Source organism: Trichechus manatus, unplaced genomic scaffold, assembly GCF_000243295.1.
Source record: "Trichechus manatus latirostris isolate Lorelei unplaced genomic scaffold, TriManLat1.0 scaffold00079, whole genome shotgun sequence".
In the NCBI taxonomy this organism is placed as follows: Eukaryota; Metazoa; Chordata; class Mammalia; order Sirenia; family Trichechidae; genus Trichechus; species Trichechus manatus.
In genome coordinates this window covers 5,449,053-5,458,155 of record NW_004444015.1, presented here as the reverse complement: position 1 = coordinate 5,458,155, position 9,103 = coordinate 5,449,053, and positions in this window count along the sequence as shown.

Below are 9,103 nucleotides of genomic sequence, written 5' to 3'. Positions count from 1 at the left end.
CAGCCATTCTCAGCCTCAGTGTTATAACACAACACTGTGCCCCAATTAGTTTTAATGTCCATCTCAATGTGCAGTCACTGACTGTGCAGTTGGGAAAAGATGCACACAATCGACTCTCCGGAGTTGTACAGGCCAATTTCAGCGTACTACTAGAAGCACTATTCATAGCCAATATGTTGAACTTTGGAGAATGGTTTTCATTTTTATATGCATTAGGGTGGCTTCAGGATTATCCAAATATAACAGCACAGTTATGCACTTGCAATAGAATATGTGTCTTTTATGTCATACGTGTACATGTCGTCATTAATGTGTTTTAGAATACAAAGCAAAAGGCCAAGGACTAAAGTTCATGTCATAAATCCGCAAAAGCTGGCATTTTTATGAAGTTGTTTGTTGAAAACTATGTGTTTTCACATGCTAGCCGGTAATCTGATTGCATCTGAGTCAACTGGAATTTAATAAAATATAGATTCCTGGGTTCTATCCACAGGAAAATGTTCTGAAAACAGGGAAAAGAGGGCAGATGGGTCATAAGAACACAGCACAGAAGTATTATTCAAGTGTCCAGGAGCCAAGCTGAATGCAAGATTGGATTAGCCTACTGTCCTATCTTCAAGAGCTGCACCAGTCAACTTTCAGAGAGTCACATGAGTGGGAATTTGACTCAATATGGACTTAGTGCTTTCAACAGCCAACTACCTATTGAGCGTGAGAATCAGCCTGTGTCAAGAGTCTTGTCTTAGCACAGACCCAGTTCCCCTGAGAAGTTGCCTCAGATACACCTATTCTAGGAAGAACAAGGTTTGAACTAAGCCTATTAGTGTACCATGAAGTGGGACAATGGAGAATCTATTTGACAGTTACACACGTGATATGTTAGTAGAAGTTAACAGGTAAATAACAATGGTTTATGATAACATGGGTTTGGAAATGCTGGATGAAGTAGTCTAAAATTAATTATTGAAGGACTTCCCTCAGAGCATTTATTCTGAAACATATTTCACTGTGGAGTCTTTCTTTTGTGCAGATGAGATTAATTGTCTGCAGCTTAGGATATTCTGGGTAGCCCTGGTGGCACAGTGGTTAAGAGTTCGGCTGCTACCCTAAAGGTCGGCAATTCGAATCCACCATCCTCTCCTTGGAAACCCTATGGGGCAGTTCTACTCAGTCCTATAGGGTCACTATGAGTTGGAATCGACTCGATGGCAACAGGTTAGGGTATTCCACAATAAGTAGATTTCAAGCTATGTAGTTATAATTATTTAAGTGGAGAAGTTAAGAGTCTAGTATCCCATGATCAGGAGGCGTGGGTTGCACAAACATTAAGCGCACAAACATTAACAGGAAGGTTGGTAGTTTGAACCCACCCAGAAGCACCTCAGAAGAAAGGCCTGGCGATCTGCTTCAGAAAGGTCATAGCCTTGAAAATTCTATGGAGTGCAGTTCTACTCTGCACACATGAGATCACCATGAGTCACAATCAATTCTACTACAACTGGAATCCCATGATCACTAGCATTCTACCTAAGGAGAAATACACTTCTTGATCCATGTCTACATATCTTACCACACAATGTAGCAGAGTTTGAACTTTTATTTTTTATTAGCTATTTTATACATATTTTGATTATCGAGGGCAGGATTGGCAAAGGTTTTCTTTGAAGGGCCAGTTAGTAAATGTTTTAGATTTTGCAGGCCTCTTATAGTCTCCATAGCATGTTACTATTTAAGTGTTCATTTACTTATTTACTTACTTTACAGCCCTTTAAAAATGAAAAAACTACTCATAGCTCACTGAAGGGCAGGATTTGATCCATAGATCATAGTTTGTTGACCCCTGATCTATGATGTCAGTTCCCCTGATCTATGAAGCTCACTGAGAAATTCAACCTTAAAGTGAAGAACAAGGTTTAGATGCTCTAAAAGAAGCTTACCATTCCTATTCACCCAAGTTTTCCTGATATAAGAATGTTGAGGTCCCTAAGGTTACAGCATTGTTGCTATGCTTCTAAGAGTACGTAGCTGCTGGTGATAACCAGCCTCCAAGATGACTCCAATGATCCTCCTTCTGATGTTCACAGCTTTATGTAGTCCCCTCCCACATTGTACCAGCATTGTTCCGAGTGAGCAGTAGCATGTGGCAAAAGTATGTGACTTTTGAGGTTAGGTCATAAAACACCTGTGGCTTGGCTTCTGCCTTGCTTTTACTCTCTTAGGTCACATGCTCTGGGGAAGGCCTTGTGAGGACATTCAGTCACCCTATGGTGAGGTCTGTATGGTGAGACACTGAGCCCTCCTCACAGCAGCCATGGGAGTGAGCTATCTTGGAGGTGAATCCTCCAGCCTCAGTCAAGCCTTCAGATGACTGCAGCCCCAGACAACATCTTGAATGAAAGTTTATGAGACTCTCTGAGCCAGAACCACTCAGCTAACCCATTTCCAAATTTCTCACTCACAGAAACTGTGAGGTAATAAATGCTTGTTGTTTTTCAGTTGTGAAGTTCTGGGGTAACTTGTTACATAGCAATACACAACTAGTACACTCCTTTAGCTAAACATTTGGGCACAGCCAACCTGTTGTCAAGACTATCTCTTTCAATCACTTTGCCATTGACATTTTTATGAAAGTACATTTTACAAGTCTGCTTATTTTGTTTTGCTTTCTAAAAAAATAATCAATAATACAAGTAATATACAAATGCAAACTCTTCTATTGATGGATCCTACCTAAATGGTTAGAGACAGGAAGAAATAAGGGGTGGGCTGATGTCTGGAGTTGAAGTGAGGCTCAGGAATAAATTGAGACTAGAAGAGTCCCTGGGTGGTGGAAACGGTTAACACAGTAGGCTAACTGAAAAGTTCGAGGTTCGAGTCCACCCCAGAAGGAAGAAAGGCCTGGTGATTTACTTCCCTCCAAAAAAATCAGCCACTAAAAACTCTATGGAGCACAGTCTTATTCTGACACATATGGGGTCCCCATGAGTCAGAATCAACTAGAAGGCAACTGGTATTGGTAGAGTGAGGCTTAGGCAAGGACCAGAGATGCAACAGGGATTAGAGATGGGTAAAAAAAAACAGGCTTAGAGTATATCTACATACATTTAATAATTTTTAAATAACCTTTAGCTTTGGCCAGACACATCTTGATTCATCTGGCTTTATTTTTTTGAAGAATCAAATTATCATAAAGGCTACACATGCAAGCTAAGAAAACTTACGAAAAGTCCATTACAATTAGCTGGATAATTTACTCCATACCTCTACTAACCTATTCCTTTCTAGTCACAATTACTCATTTACACGTTTGCAAATAACAGTCTTTTGAATACATTTTATCAAATGAACCAACTGTAAGCTACGTGAGGGCAAGTACCTTTTGGTTTCAGTCTTTATATTTTCCCCAGTACTTAACACCACCAGGTGTACAGTGTGCAGCAGAACAGAGTACAAATAATATAGGACTTGGAGTTAGAGTGCAAGGCCTCCAGTCCCAGTTAAGTTTAGAAAAATCATTTTGGTTATTTGAGACTCAATGACCTCACTGGAAAATGGGGGTAATATACCTTTCTCATATATTGAGATTCAAATGGAATGATAAATGTGGAAGAGCTTTGACAACGTGAAAGCTATGGAAAAGTAACTGTTGCTGTAGAGTCAATTCTGACTCATAGCAACCCTATAGGACAGAGTAGAACTGCCCCACAGGATTTCCAAGGCTGTAAATCTTTATGGAAGCAGGCTTCCACATCTTTCTCCCACAAAGATACTGATGGGTTTCAATCGCCGACCTGTCAGTTAGCAGCCAAGGGCACCTCCCTTATGAAAAAGTTAGGTATTGTTAAAACAGAGCTCCATACATACACACTGAGTTAATATACAAGTGCTTTAGGGACTCTGATTTTTTTTTCTAAAAATATGTATCAGGTTTCTTTAAATATGTCATTCGACAACTGAGTTTTCCCATTAATGGCAAATCTTAAAGTCCGGTCTGTATTTTACAAAGAAATAAAACATATGGAAATTCTGATATCATCTATCAGTATCAGTATAAGTATATAAGGAGGAAACCCCAGCATTTTATGCATGCTTTGTTTATGTTTTTTTTTGTTTGTTTGTTTCAGCCTATAGGAATTAGTATACACCCCCACCTGTGTTTAAAATGCAAGACTCAAATTTTAAATCTATTTCAGTTACTTCAAATATATGCTGTTAAATATCTTTCTCAGTCATATGGTGAGATGCCTGAGATGTTGTCATTTTCTTTCATGACAATTCAGTTCTCCTGCTCCAAATTCCTCCTTTTTTCAATTTCTTAAACTATGAAATCAGGATATGCTGCTTGGTAATGGATTTGCTATTTGCTATTTTCTGGCACAGTAGTAGCTTAACGAAATCATTCACAGTCCATCAGTCTAAAAGAGATTCCACTTCAGCACTGCCATAGAGTGTCAGGATATTATTAATTTAGAAAATATACAGATTCTTACATATGACTCCAAGTGCTTTGAATCCAATAAGAGCAAGAGAAAGCTTTCTGATATTGAAAAGAAAATGTGATCTTGCAGAAAAATTTTGCCAGAAACTCAATTCTCAGGCTATACTGACAAGCAATTCACACAACTGAGCTGTTTTGGGCATTGTTTCGTGCAAAAAAGAAACCTTTATCCTTTCAAATAGACTTGAAAATTTTACACGTCATCTGATTAAATGCAATAAACATTTCTCGTGTTCATTATATGTGCCAGTTAGTGTTCTGTGTGTTGTGAGGGTAGAAGGATGATCCTTGCCCTCTAGGTACTTAAACTCTAGGAGAAGGTAGGTAGGTAAATACTTTGTATTATGTGAGGCACGATGAAAGTGGTGTTAAATCCAGGATAAGAATTGTACTTGTGGTGTAGAAAAGCACTAGAGAGACTAGGGCACTGAATACGAGCCTTGAGGGAAGAGAAAGATGATTCCAGGAGGCAGAAATGAAATGGGAGCTCGTGGCCATCCAGGCAGAGGGAAGAGTCTGAACGGAAATGCTGAGGCAGAAAAATGTTTAGGGTCTGTGGAGGCTAAGTACTCTGTTAAGACTTAAGTTTAATATTCAAGGAAGGGTATATTTGGACGTGCAACTGAAAAAGCGATTTGGGGTATGGTAATGAATATTGTGCTAAGAATTTTGGAGCGTATTTTGAAGGAAATTGGGAGTCATTGACATTTTGAGGAGCAGAATGGCAGATGCCCCTTTGCTTTAGGAAGAAAATTCTGGAACGATATGAAGATTGGACTAAAGAGATAAGAGACTAAAGACGACAGAGAGGCCAGTTAGTTTGGAAGATAGATGTGCACCTGAACAAAGGTAGTGACAGTGTGAATAGAAAGGAAGGGAACAATTGGGACTGACAGGGAAGACATTTCAAAGCTAGAATCTAAAGGGTTTAACTGACTGGATGGGTGGAGGAGTATAGATATGAAAGACTCTAGAATGAATTTGAAGTTTCTCCCATGGGTGACTAGGAGGTGTCGTATGCTAGTGGATCAGGAAACAGAACCACCAAGTTATAGCAATGGTATTGTCAGAGATATTACAGACACAGGAATCTGCTTGTGGATGAAGAAAAGAAGGCTTGAAGTGGTCACTCTGCCTCATGGAAAAGGAACAGAGTAAGACCTGATGTGCGAGTGAGGAAAGAGGTAGGTGACTTCTGGCGAAAGGAAATTAGCCCACCTCCTCCTGGACAGATTAGGAAGTGTTCAACCTCTAGCATATAAAACATGGATTCAGCCTAGGCGAGTCAGGTTCACAGCTGGGGTGGGCACAAGCTTCCCTGTGGTCTTTGAGAACTAGAAGTGTAGAATGTAGACTAAGCCTGGAGTAATGGCGGGGTGAATGTCAGGAGAGCTTGTGGAGACATGGAGGCAATCTAAACGGAAAGACTCCCTAGGTACTTAGCCAGGCTGAATCCAGCCCACCACTCATAAAATTAGAACGGTGACAGCTGGTGGCAAGGTGGTGTCAGCAGCTTTATATACCAACCACCGAGCTAACATTGTTTTATGTAAATTAAATACATTAATATCATTCTATAGCAAGAGTATGTTTCATCTATTTCAGCTATCCCTAGTAGTGCTGGGGGGTGGGGATGGGGAGATTTGCCAATAAGGCAATAATCTTTGAAACTAATTACCTGAGAAAAATTAGGAAAGACTTTATTAACACTGGTGTGACATAGAAAACAGATACTGAGGGATATTTCAGCCAACATATATGCCAGTTGGTTGTTTAAACACGGACATGAATTATAGAATCACTTTTCACGTGTTCATGCATGCCCGCATCCATTCATTCACTGAATATTTACTATGCACCTACTATATCCCAGGCACTTGCTGGGTACTGGTGATGCAAAAATAAGACAGGTCTTGCTTTCAGGCACACCACTACCTACTTAAAGATGTGTTAATCCAAAAGCTTGGCAGTGGAAGCAGTTTAGCAATTATTTACCATCCATTTTAAAGGTTGGATGCATATAATAACAAAATAGCAACAAAATCTAAAGACAGTCTTGAATGAACAACTATTATGTGCCTCATCTGCAACCCGCCCGCAAAAGGTCACAGCATCGAAAACTGAGTGGAGCCATTCTACTCTGCACACATAGTGGCGCCATGACTTAGTCAATGGCAACTAACAGCAACACGCCACATACTGAACTGGGTAGTTTACATCTATCATTTCATTTAACCCTCACAACAATCTTAGGAGGTAAGGGTTGTTATCCCAAATGTTTAGATAAGTAGGTAGAATGTGATTTTGAGACCCTCTTTGATGGCCACAAATGTAATTATTGCAGCTGGGAATTGAACATGATCTCCCTCATTTCAAAGCCCACATTCTGCTTTGACCCCAGGTTACCAACTCTCAGGACGTTTCTAAGTAAGACAGACTGAGAAGCAAAAGGTAGGGAGTCCTTGATGTTAGTCGGATAAAGTTTCTGAGAAGAGGTGGACCAAGGTTGCGGAAGAAAGCAAGAAACATGAATTGGCAGAAGCCATTCCAGGAGGAAATATGCAAAGGCAGAAGCAGGTAGGCGGGAAAGGCAACAGAGAGCTTCAGTAACGGCCCTGAGTTAGGAACCAGCACACAGTGACGTGTGCCAAAGAGACCATGCTGTCTGGTAGCCACTGCCACACTGAAGGCATTTAGGGCTTCTAACCTCTAGACTAGGAGCCCTTGTGGCACCGTGATTAAGCACTTGGCTACTAACCAAAAGGTTGGTGGTTCAAATGCGGGAGAAAAGACCTGCAATCTGCTCTCATGAGATTTCAGCTTAGGAAACCCTATGGGGCATTCTACTCTGTCCTATAGGGTTGCTATGAGTCGGAATTGACTGGATGACACACAAGAACAACTTCTAGAATAGTGACCCAGCTTCAGTCAGTGAGCCTCTGGGAACTTTAGCTGGATGTGTCATCATCATGTGGGTGATTTGTTGCTTCCACTTCCACCTCTGCCCACGTTTTTAATTAATTGGGTGCTCCTAGAAATCTGTGAAAGTGTAAACAGGCTGCATCGGAATATATGTGAAAGCGACTTCCAGCTGTGCAAAGCTTATCCAGTGGACAACTACATAGTTTTCAGGTTGTTGCTAAGGATGGTGCAGTTCCAGTTCTGAAGCCCTGCTGGCATGCTGCTGCTGCATATGCGTGTGTCAGCAACCAACTGTGGCAGCTCACATCAGAAGGCTGCCTGAGTCCCAAAGCCCATTGGGAAGAGCACAGTGCCGGGACTGGCTTTCGTGAGGGTCTGGCTGTAGTCTAAGGCTGTCATTTTCTGTTGTGTTTTCTTCCTTTATGGCATAGCTTGATGAGTTGATTTAGGAGCAGAATGATTGAAAAAGATGCTACTAAACACAACTGGTCCACACAAGTGTGCTTGATTTAATCTCTGTGATTCAGGTTAGGAAAGAGAGAATATGATATTCATTCATTCATCCATACATTTATCAAATATTTTAAGCATCTTTCTATTCCAAAAACTGAGGTAATCACTGAGGGCAGGATACAGATATTAATAATGATAAAGTCTATGCTCATCATTGGTCAGGGAAAAGAGAAAGACCCTCAATGAGATGGATTGACACAGTAGCTGCAACAATAGACTGAAACATAGCAACAATTGTGAGGATGGTGCAGGACCGAGCAATAATTCATTCTGTTATACGTAGGGTCACTATGAGTTGGAAGCAACTGGAAGGCACTTAACAACGCGCTCATCATAAATCAGCTTAGGAAAAAAGAAGTATAAGTCTTCTCAATGTAAATAGTGTAAGGCTTTGCTTCTCAAACTAGGCTCTGCGAACATACCCTTGGGGTTCTGAAAGTAACTGATAAAATTGTGAGCATGCATGTGTGTGTGTTACTTTCTAGAATTTCAATAAACAATATAAGCATATTCTAGATCATCTGGAGGACTGCCTTGATATAATTTCAGAGGCCAGATTTGTCTTTATGTTTGTAATCAGATTTATGCCAGTGAAAGCACCTCTTTCGTTGTCTAATACAAATGAAAGAGACAGTTTTATGATACAGTTAATGAGTTCAGGCTCTGTGAAGGCCAAATGATAGCACGTGTGCTGTACAAACAAAAGTGGGAAAGGAGAAAAATGGTGGAAGAGTTAAGTCATTAAAAAAATGAAGTCACTATAAAGCTCAAAAGATTCCTCAAGGTTATTCTATGTATATTACACCTCAATGGTTTTTTAAATGTTAAAATGATTCATCAAAGTACGTTATACAACTGAATTGTACTGGGCTGTGCTTTGATTTCAGTAAAATATCATTATCATATTAAATTAATACTGTATATTTAAATTTTATATTTATGTGTTTAATTTGTAATTTAATTATTTTACTATTTTTGGAAATAATTTATATCTAGTTTTAGGCCTGCCAATATTTAAGTAACATGATAAAAATCATTTAAGTCACAAGATAGTTTTTCCTTTAAAAATGGCCCATATATTATCCAAGTGTGAGAATCATTGTTGTAAGAGTCATGTTATTTGTTGTTGTTGGGTGCTGTTGAGTCAGTTCCGACTCATAGTGAACCTCC